This window comes from Silene latifolia, chromosome 9 (assembly GCF_048544455.1).
Source record: "Silene latifolia isolate original U9 population chromosome 9, ASM4854445v1, whole genome shotgun sequence".
In the NCBI taxonomy this organism is placed as follows: domain Eukaryota; kingdom Viridiplantae; phylum Streptophyta; class Magnoliopsida; order Caryophyllales; family Caryophyllaceae; genus Silene; species Silene latifolia.
Genome location: NC_133534.1, coordinates 15,735,239 through 15,741,455, shown reverse-complemented (window position 1 = coordinate 15,741,455; position 6,217 = coordinate 15,735,239). Strand labels below are relative to the sequence as shown.

Genomic DNA, 6,217 nt, shown 5'->3' with positions numbered 1-6,217 from the left:
CTCCGGCGGCATCAAAGTCAAAATTCATCTCTTTAAGGGCCCACCAAGCTTTGTGCTCCAACTCCACCGGCAAATGGCAAGCTTTCCCGTACACAAGCTTATACGGGGTGGTGCCAAGGGGTGTCTTGAAGGCGGTTCTCAATGCCCATAAGACATCCGGGAGCTTTTGGGACCAATCTTTTCGGCTCTTGTTGGTGACTTTCTCCAAAATGGCTTTAATTTGGCGGTTAGAAACCTCCACTTGCCCACTAGTTTGAGGGTGGTAGGCAAGTGCGGTTTTGTGCCGCACTCCATGTGATTCAAGTAAAGCTTTGAAGGTACTCTTGCGGAAATGAGATCCGCCATCGCTTATCACTACTCTCGGTGTTCCGAACCTTGGGAAAATCGTGCCTTTGAAAAGCTTCATCACAACCTTGCTATCATTGGTGGGGGAGGCAACCGCTTCAATCCATTTGGATACATAGTCCACCGTCACCAAGATGTATTCATTTCCACAAGAGTTGGGAAAGGGTCCAATGAAGTCTATGCCCCAACAATCAAAAAGCTCAATCTCCAATATGTTAGTCAAGGGCATCTCACTTCTCTTCCCAATGTTCCCAACCCTTTGGCAAGCATCACAAGATTTAACCAAGTAGTGAATGTCTTTGAACATGGAGGGCCAATAAAACCCACCTTGGAGGATCTTGGCAATTGTTCTAGAGGTGGCCAAGTGTCCTCCATAGGCGGAATTGTGAACTCGGTCGACAATCTCTAAACCCTCCTCTCTTGAAACACATCTCCGGAACATTCCATCCCCACACTTGCGGAACAAGTGAGGATCATTCCAAAAGTATCTCCTAGCATCATTTCTCAACTTTCGCCTTTCTCTTGGTCCCATTTCATCCGGTAGGAAACCACTCACAATGTAGTTTGCAAGATCCGCAAACCAAGGGGTTTTGGCGGTAACTTCCATGAGTCCATCATCCCGCAACCACTCATTGATGGGTCCACTCTTGTCTTGTATCCCATGGTCTTCAATGGTCAATCTAGATAAGTGGTCGGCTACAACATTTTCCGAACCGGCCTTATCCTTAATCTCTAAATCAAATTCTTGAAGAAGAAGGACCCATCTCAAGAGTCGGGGCTTTGCATCTTTCTTCACCATCAATTGTCTCAAGGCGGTGTGATCGGAGTAAACCACCACCTTAGACCCAACAAGGTATTGCCGAAATTTCTCCACGGCATGAACAATCGCCAACATTTCCTTTTCGGTAGTAGCATATCCACATTGCGTTTGATCAAGAGTCTTGCTTGTGTAATAAATCACATGATGCTTCTTATCCACAACTTGCCCAAGTACCGCACCAACCGCGAAGTCCGAAGCATCACACATTATCTCAAAAGGAAGGTTCCAATCCGGAGACCGGATTATTGGTGTCGTGACCAATGCTCTCTTCAACCTATTAAAAGCTTCAAGACAAGAATCATCAAACACAAAGGGGGAATCCTTAAGGAGTAATGAGGTTAGGGGCTTTGCTATTTTTGAAAAATCCTTGATAAAACGCCGATAAAACCCGGCATGGCCTAGAAAACTTCTCACTCCCTTGACATTGGAAGGGGGTAACAAGTTCTCTATGACCGCAACTTTGGCCCCATCGACCTCAATACCCCTCCTTGAAACGATGTGACCGAGGACAACCCCTTCCTCAACCATGAAATGGCACTTTTCCCAATTAAGGACGAGGTTATGCTCCTCACACCGTTTCAACACACAAGCCAAGTTCTCAAGACCAAGCTCAAACGAGTCTCCATGGACACTAAAGTCGTCCATGAAGACTTCCATGCTTTTTTCAAGGAAATCGGAAAATATTGCCATCATGCACCTTTGAAAGGTGCCGGGCGGATTACAAAGCTCGAATGGCATCCTACGGTAGGCATAGACCCCTATTGGACAAGTGAAGGTTGTCTTCTCTTGGTCATCCGGGTGGATGGGAATTTGGAAAAACCCGGAATAACCGTCTAAGAAGCAATAATATGCATGGCCCGCGAGCCTTTCTAGAATTTGGTCAATGAAGGGAATTGGGAAGTGGTCTTTGAGGGTGGCGGCATTGAGCTTGCGGTAGTCAATACACATTCGCCACCCGGTCACGGGTCTAGTGGGTAGGGTGGTGCCATCCTCTTGTTCAACCATTTGTATCCCCCCCTTTTTGGGTACCACGTGGACCGGACTAACCCATTTGCTATCGGTAATTTGGTATATAATACCGGCCTCTAGGAGTTTCAACACTTCATTTTTCACCACCTCGGCCATCTTTGGGTTAATCCTCCTAAGACCGTCAACCTTGGGTTGACTCCCCTCTTCCAAAACTATTCTATGCATGCACAAACTCGGACTTAAGCCCTTGATGTCATCAATGCTATACCCAAGTGCTCCTCTATGAGTTTTCAAGATTTCCAAAAGCTTCTTTTCTTGGGACTCACTTAGGTTAGCATTAACGATCACCGGATAGGCCTCTCCCTCATCAAGGAAAGCGTATTTGAGTGAGGGAGGCAAGGGTTTGAGTTGTACCTTTGGAGGGAGAAAGCCCTCCACTTTCTTCAATAGTTCCTCATCAACTTCGTGATCCTCTTTCATTGCCTCATCATGCAAAGAGATTTGAAAAACCTCTTCCATCTCCGCCTCTTCACGGGCTACTTCGTGCACTACTTCATCAATTACCTCGATTGTGCTCAATCTTTCTACACTTGGACCTTTCATCAAATTTGGCAAGTTAAATTCGATTTTGTTGCCCTCAATTTGGAAGGTTAGCCGCCCATTCTTCACATCAATGAGTACTCCTCCGGTAGCCAAAAATGGCTTACCTAGGATGATGGGAGTGTGGCTATCCTCCGGAATATCAAGGACAACAAAATCGGTGGGAATCAAAAACTTTCCAACCTTGACGGGCACGTCCTCAAGCACCCCCATAGGGCGTTTGACGGACCTATCCGCCAATTGGAGAGTCATGGTAGTGGGAGCCAAGTTTTGAATGCCAATCCTTTTTGCAACTTTCAAAGGAATAACACTAACACTTGCTCCCAAGTCACAAAGAGCTCTAGAGATAGGAACACCGCCAACTACACAAGGAATGGAAAAGCTTCCCGGGTCACCAAGTTTAGTGGGCAATTTGTTAAGGATATGAGCACTACATGCTTCTTCCATAGCCATTATTTCTTGGTCACCCAAGACTCTTTTCCTTGTCAAAATGTCTTTTAAAAATTTTGAGTAGGTTGACATGTTCATTATCACCTCCGTAAAGGGTAGGGTAACCTCAAGTTTCTCAAGCATATCACAAAATTTGGCATACTTGAGGTTTTCCCTACTCTTTATGGCTCTTGAAGGGTAAGGAATTTTAGAAACAAGTTGGGAATTGGAAGATACCTTTGGAGGAGCCGAACTTTTTGTTACCTTTTTAGAATGTTGCAAAGGTATTTCTTCAATAGCTTCCTCCTCATAAGGGAGGTCTTCCACATATCCATCAACATCCTTGTCCAGTTGAATTCCTCTTCTAGTCAAATCTTCACAAGCTTTCTTTCCTTTCTTGTCTTCATTAGCTTTACCCGAAGCCTCAATGGGTGAGCTTTCCTCTTCATCATCCATTTCTACCTCATTCCCCTTGGGATCTTCATCAACTTCCAACTCAAGGTCTTTTTAAGGGTCCTCAAGCTCTAAACCACTCCTTAGCACTACCGCATGAGCATGGTGGCTATTTGAGGCGTCTTTGGAGCTTTGTCCTTGAGCCAACAAACCACCGGGCGGCCTTTGAGGGTTAGCCATAGCATGAGAAGCCATCCTAGATTCCATTTCCCTCATGTCCTTAAGAAATGTAGCCCTCAAGTTTGCTTGTTCTTGTTGAGTAGCTTTAGCAAAATTAGCTATCTCTTGGCTATGTTGAAGTTGCATGTTCTTAATCATCTTCAAAATCTCCACTTGAGAGAGCTCACCTTGGGGTTCTTGATGAGGTTGGTTGGCTATGGGTAAAGGGAACCCATAGTCATATCTAGCATTGGAACCTTGGTTGTTGTTTTGCCCCCCTTGGAAGTTACCTCTAGGACCATAGTTGTTGAAGTTTGATCCTTGACCTTGTTCTTGAGGCCCTTGAACATACCCTTGCCCAAATCCTTGATTTGCTTGATTTACTTGATTCCCTTGGTAAAACCCTTGGTTGCTTTGGTTTCCACTAAACTCTTGGTGCCCTTGTTGTTGGTTGCCATAGTTTTGGGGTAGATTGTTGCTTGACCATTGGTTTTGATTTCCAAAATTATTTCTTGGGTTTGGGAGAATTCCCCTTGGTTGAGCAAAACCGGGTGGATTGGTTTGGGTTTGTGGTTGGAGATGTTGGGGGTTTTGAACATTGGTGCTTTTGTAACTAAAGTTGGGGTGGTTCCTTAACCCGGGGTGGTAGAAATTAGTATTTGGATTGTAGGTGTTCGGGTTGTTGTAAGGAGGCCTTGGTGGTCTAGGATTGTTGTTGTAGCTTTGAAAAGCGTTCACCTCTTGAGCATTTTCTTCATAGGCACCATTGTAATTGTTGCCACACAAGTCATAGGTATGACCACTTCCTCCACAAAGTTCACAACTCGCGACTTGAGCAACTTCTTCCATGGGCGGCCCATATGAGGTCGCGGCTTGGTTCACTTGATTCTTTGAAAACTTCTCAAATTGCTTTGTGAGCAAGTCGAGCTTGGCATTTGTCTCGGAGTTGGAGGCATTTTCCTTAGGAAATTTCCCGTTCCTTCGTAGCATGTTCCCTCTAGAACCATAGTTTGCCTCCGAGTCTACCATTTTCTTGATCAATGCCGTGCCCTCTTCATCACTCAAGTGGTTAAAACCTCCCCCCGCGGAGGCATTTACCATCTCCTTAGTTCTTGGTAGTAAAGTTTGGAAGAATGTTTGAGTAATGTACCATTCCGGTATTCCATGGTGGGGGCAACTTGCTATCAAATCTTGATAACGGTCCCAAGCCTCACCTAAGGACTCCCCATCCTCTTGTTGGAACGTATGGATCTCGTTGCGGAGCATCGCGGTCTTTGAGGAAGGGTAGTACTTGGCCATAAATGCTTGGGCTAAGTCATCCCAAGTAGTGAAAGTATCCGGTGGGTGGATGTTCAACCACCGGTCCGCTTTGCCCGTTAATGAAAACGGAAACAACATCATTCTCAAGGTGTCTTCGGACACCCCATTCTTCTTCATCATTGAAACTTTCCTCTTAAACTTCCGGAGATGAGCATGGGCATCCTCCTCAAGATGACCTCCAAACAAGTCCTTCTCAACTAACCCGACTTGGGCGGGATGCATTTCAAAGTTGTTTGGGGCCAAGGTGCCGAAATTGATGGGATTACATGAATCATTATGGTTAGGCCGGTTGTGATCTCTAAGAGCCATTTGTGGTGGGTGGTTTGGTTCTTGATGTGGTGGTGTTTGAGGTGGACTATTGTAATTACGGAAGTTATGAAAGGGGTTCTCTACTAAAGTCTCAATTGTGGTATTTGGTTGAATCGTAGTTGTTGTATCGAAATTTTGTGGGATGTGTGAATTTGGTTGATCAATGTTTGCTTGTGTGGAATTATTCCTTACTCTTTCAAGAGTCCTAGTCCTCAAGGTTCTAAAAAGCCTTTCGGGGTCGGAGTTGAATAGAAGAGCTTGGTGATTCCTTCTAGGCATACACTTAATAAATCGTAAGTCTCCTAATGTTTTTACACACTAGGGAAAGACAAAAATCACACACACTCTACAAACAACAATCAACTACTAAAGCAAACTAACAATTGAGACAAGATTAAAGCAAAGACTCTAAATAAAACTAAGCATAACCTAACGCCATCCCCGGCAACGGCGCCATTTGATAGTAGGAAATTTGTCGTCTACTTCCTACACCAAAACTATTTGTAAAACCCGAAAAAGCGTAGTATTTAGTCGGGGTCGAACTCAAGGACGGCGGGGGTTGCTACAAAGTTCGATTAAGAGTCAAGTTTAATCAAAATTAAAAGAAAGGGTTTTGGTTATAATCACTAGAGCAAAGGACAAACAAGTTGATGATAATGAATACGGTTAATTAAAAACTAGGGCTTTCGGGGTCATCAATATGGTTTGGGGGCTAACATGAAGATCAAAAAGGGTCAATGGTGAGAGATTAACCTAAGATGAAGAACCAATGTCTTGACTATCTTAAAGGTGGCTACTAATTTTCATTAAGTA

At 44.5% G+C, this 6,217-nt stretch overlaps 1 non-coding gene across 1 annotated transcript; it reads left to right on the top strand.

The window, feature by feature from the left end:
- Positions 1 to 4,934: 4,934 nt before the first annotated feature.
- Positions 4,935 to 5,041, top strand: LOC141603428 (small nucleolar RNA R71). The gene has a single exon (XR_012525306.1). It is a non-coding gene; the product is annotated as a small nucleolar RNA R71 (small nucleolar RNA).
- Positions 5,042 to 6,217: the final 1,176 nt, after the last annotated feature.